This window comes from Lissotriton vulgaris, chromosome 7 (genome assembly GCF_964263255.1).
Source record: "Lissotriton vulgaris chromosome 7, aLisVul1.2, whole genome shotgun sequence".
Taxonomy (NCBI): domain Eukaryota; kingdom Metazoa; phylum Chordata; class Amphibia; order Caudata; family Salamandridae; genus Lissotriton; species Lissotriton vulgaris.
In genome coordinates, this window is record NC_141695.1 from 1,757,580,494 (window position 1) to 1,757,597,468 (window position 16,975).

A 16,975-nucleotide genomic window follows, 5' to 3' on the forward strand; every position below is an offset into this window, starting at 1 on the left:
GTAAAAAATCGGTTTCAGTATTTTACTCACTGTCCGGGTTTGCCAGGTGGGTGTCTGCAGAAATGTTTTCTCTAATACTCACAAAGTCCGCCAAAGTAGGCCTCCTTCCACCACCCTGCGATGCTCCGCTGGTAATGCTTAGCGTTCAGGGTTGTGGTATATAAGGGGCCTGTAGTGCTCCTTGATTCGTTAATTGACGGATGCGGTGTGCAGACCATATATGGAACATCCGCCTCTGAGCCTATCATGATCATAGACCTGTTTGAGGAGTACCATGTGTCGCTCTGAGCATGCAAAATAAACTAGTGACTTTTTATAACCCAAAATGCGCATGCATGTATGGAAACACGCTTTGGTTACATTTTAGACAGAGTTCAGCACAGAGCGCATTACGCTCATTAGGAGCCTTCGCAGCCTGAATTTTTAATTCTTTCGTTTTCTGTGTTACATGAATGTTTGGTATTTGTGTACCTTATTTTTAAAATTGATCCACTTACTTGCACGCAAAAAAACACGAAATACCGCGTTGGGGCGGCTGCTCCTGATACTCGAGAAGCTTACAGCTTCATTTTACCTGTTCTTTCATTGAGTGCCATAGCGGCAGACATCTTGGGTGGGGGCTGAGGCTCTGCACGGTCTAGTCGTCACAAGGACGCTAGACCGGTACTTAAAACGACCATGCTCACGCGCAGCGGGTACGCGCTGCGGGATCGCCAGAGCATCGCCGGAGTCACGCCAGAGTCCAGCCCGTCTGCGCCCGTCCGCGCACGGGCGGGCTCGGGGGCTCGGACTCCTGACCTTCGCTATACATATACGGCGGAAGAGCTTCGTTGTTTAGATAACGGTCAGTCGCAACTCGATATAGGTGCTATTGCTAGGCTAAAAAATCATGCCATACTGCGGCCGTACAACAGAAGTTCTAGAACCCAATACCCGGTACTAAAGATAGCTAGTCTGAATACTAGGTCCCTTCACAGTCATCATGTGGAGATCTATAACCTACTTCAAGATAGAGACCTCGATGTCCTGACACTCTCAGAAACCTGGATGGGTGAAAACTCCATGCCGGATATTATTGCTGCCCTCCCTAATGGCTATGACGCAATTTGGCAGAACCGCGCAGGGTCGGCTCGGGGGGGTGGGGTAGCGATTTTATTTAAAAAATCCCTATCTGTGAAAGAAATAATTTCAGAAACAGTGGACCTAGCTGATCTAGTAGGAATAAAGATTTCCCTAAACAATTCTTGCTGGGTGATTCTGTCAATCTACCGCCCACCCAACTCATCTCCACTTTTTAATGATTTATTTACACCTATTATGTCAGATCTATGTACAAGGTACAAAAAAATTGTGATATTAGGAGATTTTAACTTGCATTGGGATAGCCCCCAATGGGACTTACCAACACGCCAACTGGACACCACCATGTCCGCTTTGAGTTTTAGCCAACTTGTGAAAGTACCCACACATATCAAGGGTCATACTCTTGACTTAGTATGGTCCACAGACCCAAATGTCCTTCTCAAGGATGTGGCTCCCTGCATCTGGACTGACCATTACCTAGTGACCTGTGAGGTAAACATAAAAGATCATTTAAAGCACCTACCCCGAGGTACTAGAAGGACCTGCAAATGGGCCGAGGTTGATCTAAAAAACCTGACCTCTGTGCTTCCAGAAATGACTTGTCTGACGAATTCAGATAGAAGCCTGGACGTAGAATACGCGGCCCTAACTCAGAGCCTGAACATAGCTATTGATCACATAGCGCCGGAAAAAACTCAGTCAATTAAGGGACCTGGTAAAGAGGCTCCATGGTTTACCCCATCACTAAGGGAACAAAAAAGAAAGCTCCGAGCTCGGGAGAGAATCTGGAGGAAAACTAAGCAGGACACTGCAAGGAACCAATATAAAGACTCACTCCACCTGTATAAAAAACTTATTTCACAAGCCAAGGCGGAGTACTACGAGTCTCGCCTACAGAAGGCCAGGAATATCCAGAAGGAGACGTTCCAAATCCTGTCGGAGCTGAGTAAAAAACAGGAGAACTCTGAGTCTCCCATAAACTCTAACACCTTTCAGGGGTATTTTTTAGAAAAGGTAAAGACTATCATCCGGGATATTAAGAATAGTGTGATGAATTGTGATACTATACATTCTGAGGTTCATAATCCTACTCACTGCTCTTTAGTACAGTTCCCTGAGTTGGACGAGCTGAGCCTAGAGCAGCTAATGGGGAAAACTAAATCTGGTTCCCCAGCGGACCCATGTCCCCCGAGTATCTTTCGTGTGGCACGCCCGCTATTGGAGGCTCGGATCATCTCTCTCCTTAATAGGTCCCTAGAAACAGGGTATTTACCTGGTGACCTTAAGGAGGCGCGAGTTAGACCTCTGCTGAAGAAGCCAGGCGCAGATCCGGCTGTCCTGAAGAACTATAGGCCGATCTCCCAGCTGCCTTTCTTTGCTAAGGTCCTAGAGCAACACGTGCTGAAGTCCCTGTCACTGTACCTCGAATCCCATGGCTTACTGCATGAGCGACAGGCAGGGTTTCGAGCGCACCACAGCACTGAGCTAGTAATGCTCTCGTTGTTAGACGAACTGAGAGGCATGGCTGACGGCAAAAAACCGAGCGCCCTGATTTTACTAGACCTGTCAGCGGCGTTCGATACCGTCAGACACGACCTGCTCCTGGGAAGGCTGGAGGCCTTTGGGATCAAAGGCTTGGCCCTCAAGTGGCTGCGATCCTTCCTTTTAGGAAGGACTCAGAGGATACAACTTGGGGAGTCAATATCTGAAGTGGGCCTCTTAGAGTGCGGAGTTCCACAGGGCTCCGCACTGTCCCCACTTCTGTTCAATCTTTACCTGCAGCCTTTGATTGCATCCCTGGCCGAGTTGGGCTGCAGAGTCTACAACTATGCTGACGATACTCAGCTAGTGCTGAGTATCGATAACACAGGGACAGCACAAACCCAAGCTCAAAATATCCTGAGGTACACCGTAGGGTGGATGACGAAAAACCTACTAAAGATCAACCCGGATAAGACCGAGGTATTGGTAATTCCATCTACCACCTCACCGTGGAGTGATCTGTATTGGCCTGCTGAGCTTGGATCAGCCCCAAAACCTAGTGCCAACGTAAAGAGTCTGGGGATTAAATTAGATTGTGACCTATCAATGTGCAGTCAAGTTTCCGCTGTTGTTAGAACTTGCACGAACATCATCAGACAATTGAGAAAGTTAGCTCCCTTCCTTTCTCATTCTATGATACGTTCAATTGTAGCAGCAACTGTCATCTCACGGATCGATTATGGGAATGCCCTGTATCTTGGCCTCCCAAAAATGTTGACAAACAGACTCCAGGTCGTAATGAACGACGCCGCACGGCTAATCTTCGGAGTGCCCAGACGAACAAAGGCCTCCCCTCTTCTCCAAAACCTTCATTGGCTCCCTGTTAAGGAGAGGGTTGAGTTCAAGAGCCTCTGTATAGCGCATAAGGCGATCTACGGCCATGCGCCGGCCTACATCAAAGCTCGCCTGGAAGTTTACAACCCGACGAGAACACTCAGATCATCAGACTCTCAGTTATTGGTCTGCCCCCGCTACAAATTAGTGACTAAGGGAGGGAGAGCCTTCTCTGTCCTGGCCCCCCAATTATGGAACAAGCTGCCTGAGGGGCTACGCAGGGAGATGAATCTCCTACGGTTCAGGAAATCACTGAAAACCCTGCTGTTTAGAAGAGCCTTGATTGCAGTGTAGTCCTGTAGCTGCATCTCTCTCAGGAGTGAACCAAGTTATTGTAATGACATCGATTTCCAAGCGCTTAGAGGCCTGCAGGTGATTGGGCGCGCTATAAATCTAAACTAACAATAACAATAACAATGGGTTGGCCAGATAGTCGTTACTACTAGGCGCATGGGTAGATGGTGAGGTTTATGAGAAATGCGCTTTGGTACACTACTCCTTTGTTAAAGACTCTGGTTCAGCTTACTTTTACGCGGCTCTTAGGCTAGTGTGTGGGGGATAAATCAGTGAGTTTAAAAAAAAAAAAAAAAAAACCTGGGCTTATGAGAGGATTGGAAGGGGAGGAGGAAGCATAGACATGGCTATCACAGTTTATAGACTTATGAAATACAGTTTTGTATGCATATTAAATATACTCCAGGGAACATCGAGCCCTGAGGGAACTAACAAACAATAGCGAACTAGTTATAAAACCAGCAGACAAGGGGGGAGCCATTGTACTACAAACCCATGAGGCCTACGATACGGAGTGCAGACATCTATTATCAGATGAACGGAATTACAAAATCCTACACGAAGATCCAACGGAAAGATTACGCATCAGGATTGGTGGAATGGTGGAGGAAGGCTTAGCCCACAACTGGTTGAGTAAAAAAGAGGCAGATTTCTTACAACAACCATCACCAAGGATACCGTACTTTTATTGCATCCCTAAAATCCACAAAAACATCAGCAACCCACCAGGGAGACCTATCGTCTCCGGGATTGGGTCTATCCTGGAACCCTTGTCTAATTTTGCTGACGGATTTCTCCGTCCTTTGGTACAATCCACCAGTACCTACCTAAAAGATACCAAGGCCGTATTACAACTACTGGAAGATAAACAATTTGACCCATCTAAACAGTTCCTACTAAGCCTCGATGTAGAGAGCTTATACACTAGTCTCCCTCATGATGAGACATTACAAATCATAGAGGACGTTCTCTTCAGTAGCAGATGGAAATACCAAACCCCACGGAACCTGGTCCTGGAATGCATCTCCATAGCCTTGCAAGAAAACTTCTTCCAATACGACCAGACATTATACCTACAGACCCATGGAACAAGCATGGGGAGTACATTTGCTCCGAGTCTGGCTGGTCTGTATGTGTACCACCTGGAACATACCAGGATCCTCAACACAGACAACCCATATCACTCCCAGATTAATACCTGGAAAAGGTATATTGACGATATTTTCATCATTTGGGATGGTGATATGGAGAGCGCTCTAAATTTTGTGACATGGCTGAATAATCAGAATAGATTTCTGAAATTTACAAGTACCATATCCAATACAACAATGGTTTTTCTGGATTTATGCATATACACGGAGGATGGTAGGTTGAAGAGCAGAACCCACTTCAAACCCACTTCCAGGAACTGCTTATTAAGGTACGACAGTTTCCACCCCAGACACCTCAGGGAGAACCTGCCATATGGGCAGTTTTTACGCCTCAGAAGAAACTGTACAGAACTGAAACTGTTCAATAAGCAAGCTAAGGACCTCAAAACGAAACTAATACAGAGGCAATACCCAGTTAAAACCATTGACAGGGCAATGAAAAGGGCCAAGAATAATCACAGGGATGCACTCCTTGAAGACAATCCGAAAAACAAAGAAGTAGAAAAAAGACCAATATGTGTCACAACATATACAACCATGTCCAACGAAGTATCGAAAGTAATCAACAAACACTGGAGGATACTAAACTGCGGCCAGTTGAACTTTGAGAAGCCAATGTATGCACATCGTAGGGGCAGAAACATCAAGGAGATACTGGTACACACAAGACCTCACCAGAACCCTACAGGCAGACAAACCACCATAGGAGTGCAAGGACATTTCCCCTGTGGAGATTGCAGTAGTTGCCACCTAACTCGCAAAAGCAAGATCATACGTTTCAGAAATGGCACATCATGGGAGCAACGAGAATTTTCAAACTGCAACACAAAAAATGTAGTCTATATGATTACATGCCCATGTGGCCTTGAGTACATAGGCATGACCTCCCGACCTGTGAAAGTGAGAATAGGAGAACACAAAAGCAACATACGATGCAAAAAAACAACCACCAAAATGGCATCTCACTTGTTGGAACAACAACACTGCGTCAATGACCTGTACTGGACCGTAATTGAACGTATGCCATCAGAAACCGGCCTACTTCAGAAAGAACAACGTTGGGTCTTCCGTTTGGGTACCCATCTGGACGGCCTAAATGATGATATCCCTTGGGGTCAATTGTCTGTATAAAACCCAGAAGACCCTGGAGTATATTTAATATGCATACAAAACTGTATTTCATACGTCTATAAACTGTGATAGCCATGTCTATGCTTCCTCCTCCCCTTCCAATCCTCTCATAAGCCCAGGTTTTTTTTTTTTTAAACTCACTGATTCATCCCCCACACACTAGCCTAAGAGCCGCGTAAAAGTAAGCTGAACCAGAGTCTTTAACAAAGGAGTAGTGTACCAAAGCGTATTTCTCATAAACCTCACCATCTACCCATGCGCCTAGTAGTAACGACTATCTGGCCAACCCATGACATACACGCATGCGCATTTTGGGTTATAAAAAGTCACTAGTTTATTTTGCATGCTCAGAGCGACACATGGTACTCCTCAAACAGGTCTATGATCATGATAGGCTCAGAGGCGGATGTTCCATATATGGTCTGCACACCGCATCCGTCAATTAACGAATTAAGGAGCACTACAGGCCCCTTATATACCACAACCCTGAACGCTAAGCATTACCAGCGGAGCATAGCAGGGTGGTGGAAGGAGGCCTACTTTGGCGGACTTTGTGAGTATTAGAGAAAACATTTCTGCAGACACCCACCTGGCAAACCCGGACAGTGAGTAAAATACTGAAACCGATTTTTTACCCACACAGATTAAGAGTCCACCTACCTACCCTGGCGTTCTGGACATGCTCATGAGGCAGAACAAGACAGTCACAATGAGTATGATTTTAGAACTATTACAAACTGATAGTGTGTCATTTATGTGTTTGTGTGTGTTCTTCCTTTACAGGTTAATTTAACCGTTTGGGGCTCCAGGTGACTGCACCTGTCTGAGCCATTCCCGTGTGGAAACCAAACTTATTCATCTCTTCTTTTTCTTTTTAGGACATGCAATTGAATGATCCCAAGAAACCGCTGTAGGCACATAATAGCCTTATTTTCACTTTAAATATTTTCACTTTTTTCTAATTTAAGAGAAAAACACTTTTTCGTAAAGAAACGTGAGTAGGGTTGGGAAGTTGTGCACCCGTCCTGAAGAAGGAACACCCAGTTCCGAAACATGTCAACGCACACCAGAGGTAGTGTCCATAATAAAGACTACTGACCTCACCTTGCACCTTTTTTAATAGCACCAGCCAGAGGTTCCGAATAAAGTTTTTTCTTATAACCGACTGGCCAGGTGTCTTTTTAAACCCTCACCACACCCTTCACTCACATTTTCCCAATACCCCATCACATGCACGTAACACACACCACACATAGTCAACCTCTTCAGTGCTCCCCCGTAGTCGCTGGTCACAGCACGCCGCATCCCTCTAGCGGGATGCGAAGACCCCGATGATGAAGCATGACACCAAGGGGCCTGTTGGTGTGTGAGGGGTATTTAACAAAACACTGAGTGTCCCCCGTCCGTGAGGTGTACACTCCGAGTAGGATTCTTCTTGTTTAATTATCAGTGCCCGTGGAGTGAGAATCCTATCTCTAAACTCTACCTCCCCCCTTTGTTACTTTTTGTTCAAGGCAGCGCAGAGCTGCGGGAGTCTTTTTTTTCTCCTATTACACTTAACACACACATAAAGAGACACACCTTAATTAAAAGAAGCCAGCGGTCTTTTTAAAAATGGAGGACGAACATGGCCTTACCTTTGCAGAGGATGAAATTGACAAAATCCTATCAGACTCCAACCTCTTTGAAGGCTTAAGCAACCAGGAAACTGGTCCGAACACCAATGATTGGAATGAACTACTGAATCTAAGACGCAGTCAGATAAAAGCAGCCCTTCACGGTTTATTCATGGCCGAGTACCTTCGCAATAAAATGGCACCACCGGGACTGATTGTTAAAAACGAACCATTCATTTTTCAAAATGACTTAGTATTTAAAAAGGAATGGTCACTGATATCCTGGCACTGCTCGAGAGACTGGTTGGTACTTATAGTAAAAACTGCCGCCAGAATAACGCAGGAACTAAAAATTGAAATTAACAAGATAGAGGTCCAGCTCAACACGTACATAAGTCCAGAAGAGTTAAAAACGAGGCTGGACGAATTGAACCAGCAGATGACAGACTTTGAGTGCACTTTGAAACAAAGCAAAACAAACAAACTGGCCAAAGATGTAGCAAAATTTACCCCGGAAAACTCGTACCCATACACGAAAGCGGACTATGTCTCCAGGAATACTAATAGTGATGCGGACAGCGATGTCTCAGACACTGGCTCCTCAGGATCAAATTCAAGTGGCAATAGAGGATCCAGACAACGACGAGGAGGTTGGAGACAACGAAGACAACAATTCCCTAAACAAAGGGGATGGAGGGGTTACCAACCGCAAACCCAATATCCACAATACCTAGGCCCCCCACAATTCAACCCTTTCCAATTTGGACCACTACCAGGAACAATGAGCTACCCACAGTGGAACCAGGAATATAATGAAGGTTTCTATGGCCAACAGCAGCCTTTTGGAGGACAACAACAGCCTTTTTTAGGCACACGCCAGACCACACGAGGAAGAAACCGGAAGGGCAACAACGTGGCATGGCAAGACCAGGAACAGCCAAACACACGGACAACCAGGAGCATGACCGGGTCCCTCCCCAACCAGCCATCGACAAGCAAGAGAGGAACCTAATAGTCAATCTAACACCGTTGAGACTAACAACGACGCAGGAGAATATATTAAACAAAGGATTGGGGTTTGTACCTACTCACAAACCAGACATATTCAGACTAAACATGGAACTGCAGGAGTTCTTTCGGAAATTGAAGCTACAAGCTTTTTTCAAAGACAAACCACCACCAGAGGACAAAACAGACACCGGCTTGAAGTTAAAATCAACCTTCACCCCGCCGGACTCTGCGATACCGCTGGAAATTTTAACCTTTGAAAAAGCAGTCATCACAGAGGTCAACCAACTTAACTCCAATGAACGAAACACCTTCCACAACACCAGTGGTGACGAACATCGAGCCCTGAGGGAACTAACAAACAATAGTGAACTAGTTATAAAACCAGCAGACAAGGGGGGAGCCATTGTACTACAAACCCATGAGGCCTACGATACGGAGTGCAGACGTCTATTATCAGATGAACGGAATTTCAAAATCCTACACGAAGATCCAACGGAAAGATTACGCATCAGGATTGGTGGAATGGTGGAGGAAGGCTTAGCCCACAACTGGTTGAGTAAAAAAGAGGCAGACTTCTTACAACAACCATCACCAAGGATACCGTACTTTTATTGCATCCCTAAAATCCACAAAAACATCAGCAACCCACCAGGGAGACCTATCGTCTCCGGGATTGGGTCTATCCTGGAACCCTTGTCTAATTTTGCTGACGCATTTCTCCGTCCTTTGGTACAATCCACCAGTACCTACCTAAAAGATACCAAGGCCGTATTACAACTACTGGAAGATAAACAATTTGACCCATCTAAACAGTTCCTACTAAGCCTCGATGTAGAGAGCTTATAAACTAGTCTCCCTCATGATGAGACATTACAAATCATAGAGGAAGTTCTCTTCAGTAGCAGATGGAAATACCAAACCCAGCGGAACCTGGTCCTGGAATGCATCTCCATAGCCTTGCAAGAAAACTTCTTCCAATACGACCAGACATTATACCTACAGACCCATGGAACAAGCATGGGGAGTACATTTGCTCCGAGTCTGGCTGGTCTGTATGTGTACCACCTGGAACATACCAGGATCCTCAACACAGACAACCCATATCACTCCCAGATTAATACCTGGAAAAGGTATATTGACGATATTTTCATCATTTGGGATGGTGATATGGATAGCGCTCTAAATTTTGTGACATGGCTGAATAATCAGAATAGATTTCTGAAATTTACAAGTACCATATCCAATACAACAATGGTTTTTCTGGATTTATGCATATACACGGAGGATGGTAGGTTGAAGAGCAGAACCCACTTCAAACCCACTTCCAGGAACTGCTTATTAAGGTACGACAGTTTCCACCCCAGACACCTCAGGGAGAACCTGCCATATGGGCAGTTTTTACGCCTCAGAAGAAACTGTACAGAACTGAATCAGTTCAATAAGCAAGCTAAGGACCTCAAAACGAAACTAATACAGAGGCAATACCCAGTTAAAACCATTGACAGGGCAATGAAAAGGGCCAAGAATAATCACAGGGATGCACTCCTTGAAGACAATCCGAAAAACAAAGAAGTAGAAAAAAGACCAATATGTGTCACAACATATACAACCATGTCCAACGAAGTATCGAAAGTAATCAACAAACACTGGAGGATACTAAACTGCGGCCAGTTGAACTTTGAGAAGCCAATGTATGCACATCGTAGGGGCAGAAACATCAAGGAGATACTGGTACACACAAGACCTCACCAGAACCCTACAGGCAGACAAACCACCATAGGAGTGCAAGGACATTTCCCCTGTGGAGATTGCAGTAGTTGCCACCTAACTCGCAAAAGCAAGATCATACGTTTCAGAAATGGCACATCATGGGAGCAACGAGAATTTTCAAACTGCAACACAAAAAATGTAGTCTATATGATTACATGCCCATGTGGCCTTGAGTACATAGGCATGACCTCCCGACCTGTGAAAGTGAGAATAGGAGAACACAAAAGCAACATACGATGCAAAAAAACAACCACCAAAATGGCATCTCACTTGTTGGAACAACAACACTGCGTCAATGACCTGTACTGGACCGTAATTGAACGTATGCCATCAGAAACCGGCCTACTTCAGAAAGAACAACGTTGGGTCTTCCGTTTGGGTACCCATCTGGACGGCCTAAATGATGATATCCCTTGGGGTCAATTGTCTGTATAAAACCCAGAAGACCCTGGAGTATATTTAATATGCATACAAAACTGTATTTCATACGTCTATAAACTGTGATAGCCATGTCTATGCTTCCTCCTCCCCTTCCAATCCTCTCATAAGCCCAGGTTTTTTTTTTTTTTAAACTCACTGATTCATCCCCCACACACTAGCCTAAGAGCCGCGTAAAAGTAAGCTGAACCAGAGTCTTTAACAAAGGAGTAGTGTACCAAAGCGTATTTCTCATAAACCTCACCATCTACCCATGCACCTAGTAGTAACGACTATCTGGCCAACCCATGACATACACGCATGCGCATTTTGGGTTATAAAAAGTCACTAGTTTATTTTGCATGCTCAGAGCGACACATGGTACTCCTCAAACAGGTCTATGATCATGATAGGCTCAGAGGCGGATGTTCCATATATGGTCTGCACACCGCATCCGTCAATTAACGAATCAAGGAGCACTACAGGCCCCTTATATACCACAACCCTGAACGCTAAGCATTACCAGCGGAGCATAGCAGGGTGGTGGAAGGAGGCCTACTTTGGCGGACTTTGTGAGTATTAGAGAAAACATTTCTGCAGACACCCACCTGGCAAACCCGGACAGTGAGTAAAATACTGAAACCGATTTTTTACCCACACAGATTAAGAGTCCACCTACCTACCCTGGCGTTCTGGACATGCTCATGAGGCAGAACAAGACAGTCACAATGAGTATGATTTTAGAACTATTACAAACTGATAGTGTGTCATTTATGTGTTTGTGTGTGTTCTTCCTTTACAGGTTAATTTAACCGTTTGGGGCTCCAGGTGACTGCACCTGTCTGAGCCATTCCCGTGTGGAAACCAAACTTATTCATCTCTTCTTTTTCTTTTTAGGACTTGCAATTGAATGATCCCAAGAAACCGCTGTAGGCACATAATAGCCTTATTTTCACTGTAAATATTTTCACTTTTTTCTAATTTAAGAGAAAAACACTTTTTCGTAAAGAAACGTGAGTAGGGTTGGGAAGTTGTGCACCCGTCCTGAAGAAGGAACACCCAGTTCCGAAACATGTCGACGCACACCAGAGGTAGTGTCCATAATAAAGACTACTGACCTCACCTTGCACCTTTTTTAACAGCACCAGCCAGAGGTTCCGAATAAAGTTTTTTCTTATAACCGACTGGCCAGGTGTCTTTTTAAACCCTCACCACACCCTTCACTCACATTTTCCCAATACCCCATCACATGCACGTAACACACACCACACATAGTCAACCTCTTCAGTGCTCCCCCGTAGTCGCTGGTCACAGCACGCCGCATCCCTCTAGCGGGATGCGAAGACCCCGATGATGAAGCATGACACCAAGGGGCCTGTTGGTGTGTGAGGGGTATTTAACAAAACACTGAGTGTCCCCCGTCCGTGAGGTGTACACTCCGAGTAGGATTCTTCTTGTTTAATTATCAGTGCCCGTGGAGTGAGAATCCTATCTCTAAACTCTACCTCCCCCCTTTGTTACTTTTTGTTCAAGGCAGCGCAGAGCTGCGGGAGTCTTTTTTTTCTCCTATTACACTTAACACACACATAAAGAGACACACCTTAATTAAAAGAAGCCAGCGGTCTTTTTAAAAATGGAGGACGAACATGGCCTTACCTTTGCAGAGGATGAAATTGACAAAATCCTATCAGACTCCAACCTCTTTGAAGGCTTAAGCAACCAGGAAACTGGTCCGAACACCAATGATTGGAATGAACTACTGAATTTAAGACGCAGTCAGATAAAAGCAGCCCTTCACGGTTTATTCATGACCGAGTACCTTCGCAATAAAATGGCACCACCGGGACTGATTGTTAAAAACGAACCATTCATTTTTCAAAATGACTTAGTATTTAAAAAGGAATGGTCACTGATATCCTGGCACTGCTCGAGAGACTGGTTGGTACTTATAGTAAAAACTGCCGCCAGAATAACGCAGGAACTAAAAATTGAAATTAACAAGATAGAGGTCCAGCTCAACACGTACATAAGTCCAGAAGAGTTAAAAACGAGGCTGGACGAATTGAACCAGCAGATGACAGACTTTGAGTGCACTTTGAAACAAAGCAAAACAAACAAACTGGCCAAAGATGTAGCAAAATTTACCCCGGAAAACTCGTACCCATACACGAAAGCGGACTATGTCTCCAGGAATACTAATAGTGATGCGGACAGCGATGTCTCAGACACTGGCTCCTCAGGATCAAATTCAAGTGGCAATAGAGGATCCAGACAACGACGAGGAGGTTGGAGACAACGAAGACAACAATTCCCTAAACAAAGGGGATGGAGGGGTTACCAACCGCAAACCCAATATCCACAATACCTAGGCCCCCCACAATTCAACCCTTTCCAATTTGGACCACTACCAGGAACAATGAGCTACCCACAGTGGAACCAGGAATATAATGAAGGTTTCTATGGCCAACAGCAGCCTTTTGGAGGACAACAACAGCCTTTTTTAGGCACACGCCAGACCACACGAGGAAGAAACCGGAAGGGCAACAACGTGGCATGGCAAGACCAGGAACAGCCAAACACACGGACAACCAGGAGCATGACCGGGTCCCTCCCCAACCAGCCATCGACAAGCAAGAGAGGAACCTAATAGTCAATCTAACACCGTTGAGACTAACAACGACGCAGGAGAATATATTAAACAAAGGATTGGGGTTTGTACCTACTCACAAACCAGACATATTCAGACTAAACATGGAACTGCAGGAGTTCTTTCGGAAATTGAAGCTACAAGCTTTTTTCAAAGACAAACCACCACCAGAGGACAAAACAGACACCGGCTTGAAGTTAAAATCAACCTTCACCCCGCCGGACTCTGCGATACCGGTGGAAATTTTAACCTTTGAAAAAGCAGTCATCACAGAGGTCAACCAACTTAACTCCAATGAACGAAACACCTTCCACAACACCAGTGGTGACGAACATCGAGCCCTGAGGGAACTAACAAACAATAGTGAACTAGTTATAAAACCAGCAGACAAGGGGGGAGCCATTGTACTACAAACCCATGAGGCCTACGATACGGAGTGCAGACGTCTATTATCAGATGAACGGAATTTCAAAATCCTACACGAAGATCCAACGGAAAGATTACGCATCAGGATTGGTGGAATGGTGGAGGAAGGCTTAGCCCACAACTGGTTGAGTAAAAAAGAGGCAGACTTCTTACAACAACCATCACCAAGGATACCGTACTTTTATTGCATCCCTAAAATCCACAAAAACATCAGCAACCCACCAGGGAGACCTATCGTCTCCGGGATTGGGTCTATCCTGGAACCCTTGTCTAATTTTGCTGACGCATTTCTCCGTCCTTTGGTACAATCCACCAGTACCTACCTAAAAGATACCAAGGCGGTATTACAACTACTGGAAGATAAACAATTTGACCCATCTAAACAGTTCCTACTAAGCCTCGATGTAGAGAGCTTATACACTAGTCTCCCTCATGATGAGACATTACAAATCATAGAGGAAGTTCTCTTCAGTAGCAGATGGAAATACCAAACCCAGCGGAACCTGGTCCTGGAATGCATCTCCATAGCCTTGCAAGAAAACTTCTTCCAATACGACCAGACATTATACCTACAGACCCATGGAACAAGCATGGGGAGTACATTTGCTCCGAGTCTGGCTGGTCTGTATGTGTACCACCTGGAACATACCAGGATCCTCAACACAGACAACCCATATCACTCCCAGATTAATACCTGGAAAAGGTATATTGACGATATTTTCATCATTTGGGATGGTGATATGGAGAGCGCTCTAAATTTTGTGACATGGCTGAATAATCAGAATAGATTTCTGAAATTTACAAGTACCATATCCAATACAACAATGGTTTTTCTGGATTTATGCATATACACGGAGGATGGTAGGTTGAAGAGCAGAACCCACTTTAAACCCACTTCCAGGAACTGCTTATTAAGGTACGACAGTTTCCACCCCAGACACCTCAGGGAGAACCTGCCATATGGGCAGTTTTTACGCCTCAGAAGAAACTGTACAGAACTGAATCAGTTCAATAAGCAAGCTAAGGACCTCAAAACGAAACTAATACAGAGGCAATACCCAGTTAAAACCATTGACAGGGCAATGAAAAGGGCCAAGAATAATCACAGGGATGCACTCCTTGAAGACAATCCGAAAAACAAAGAAGTAGAAAAAAGACCAATATGTGTCACAACATATACAACCATGTCCAACGAAGTATCGAAAGTAATCAACAAACACTGGAGGATACTAAACTGTGGCCAGTTGAACTTTGAGAAGCCAATGTATGCACATCGTAGGGGCAGAAACATCAAGGAGATACTGGTACACACAAGACCTCGCCAGAACCCTACAGGCAGACAAACCACCATAGGAGTGCAAGGACATTTCCCCTGTGGAGATTGCAGTAGTTGCCACCTAACTCGCAAAAGCAAGATCATACGTTTCAGAAATGGCACATCATGGGAGCAACGAGAATTTTCAAACTGCAACAAAAAAAATGTAGTCTATATGATTACATGCCCATGTGGCCTTGAGTACATAGGCATGACCTCCCGACCTGTGAAAGTGAGAATAGGAGAACACAAAAGCAACATACGATGCAAAAAAACAACCACCAAAATGGCATCTCACTTTTTGGAACAACAACACTGCGTCAATGACCTGTACTGGACCGTAATTGAACGTATGCCATCAGAAACCGGCCTACTTCAGAAAGAACAACGTTGGGTCTTCCGTTTGGGTACCCATCTGGACGGCCTAAATGATGATATCCCTTGGGGTCAATTGTCTGGATAAAACCCAGAAGACCCTGGAGTATATTTAATATGCATACAAAACTGTATTTCATAAGTCTATAAACTGTGATATGTATAATCATGGGGATGGGGGAGTCAGAGTGAGAATCCTTTCAGTCTCCGTAGATAACTTTCATAATCAGAAGGGGGAAAGGATCACTTGTCCTGCTTAAACCTTGGGTTCACAAGTCGAGGAACTGGTATCTCCCAAACATATATGACTCTCATACACGTGTATGTTGATAGTCTCTCTTTAGCGGTATATACTGTGTCCCCGCTTTTCTACACGTGCGTGCGTAATCATTGAGTCATATTTTGTCTTGTGCACCCTCCACCAGGAGGTTTGCCTTAGGGTTTAAGGCAGTTGTGATCGTGGAAAGTGGGGGTAGTGGTGTGGTTATTAAAAATCCGGACAGCCAGACAAAAACAATTTAATAGGTCTGGATTCGGACTAAAACTAAAAATTACTGATGCACTTTGCGAATTGGTAAGGGATTCAAGTGCATTATATAGGATATTTTAAAAAGAGGTCAACATTTTTCAGCCTTTGGTAGTCAGCAGATCTATAGGCTTTCGTCAGGACCAATAGGGGTTAGTGAATGGTGAAAAAACTGTGAGAAGAATAAAGGATTATTGACCTGAATCTTCGTGACTTAAGGTTTCATTGTACCTGCAAAAATAGAAAACACGCACACAAACAGCGACAAACAGGGAGATAGGGTATGGAAAAACACATAATTATTTACAATAGTACCTTTGTTTTTGTAAGGAACTAGAAAATGGCAATACTTCCCGTCATACTCATTTCAGGCGTCAACTCTTCCATTCTCATGCTTCGGTTCGACTTATACTGAGGTGCCCATAGTTCTGACAATAATACTGTAGTGAGGTGCCCATAGTTCTGACAATATCACTGTGCGTGATCTATAGTGGAATATGCTATACAGTGAGGCCGTTTTTTGTTCTCATCTAAAAGCACTGCAGACATTCCAATTTTGCCAAATACTCCGAGTGTGTGGTTTTTAGGAATATAAGCATGCTTATGGTGGCAAAGAGGTTTTGCACGAGTCGTTAGTTCAACGTGGTGGTGCGTAACTGCGTTCGTACTGAATACGCTATGCGCGCTTCTATTAAAAAAGCGTACCTTGTTTTATTCTGGAAATTGCTCCCTCTGGGATTTGGGCTGATCGAGAGAGGCCTTACTGAGGGGGTATTAAAAGGAAGGGATTATCGGATGCGCTTTCTTACTTACGGTTTTCCGTGTGATTAACGCTTG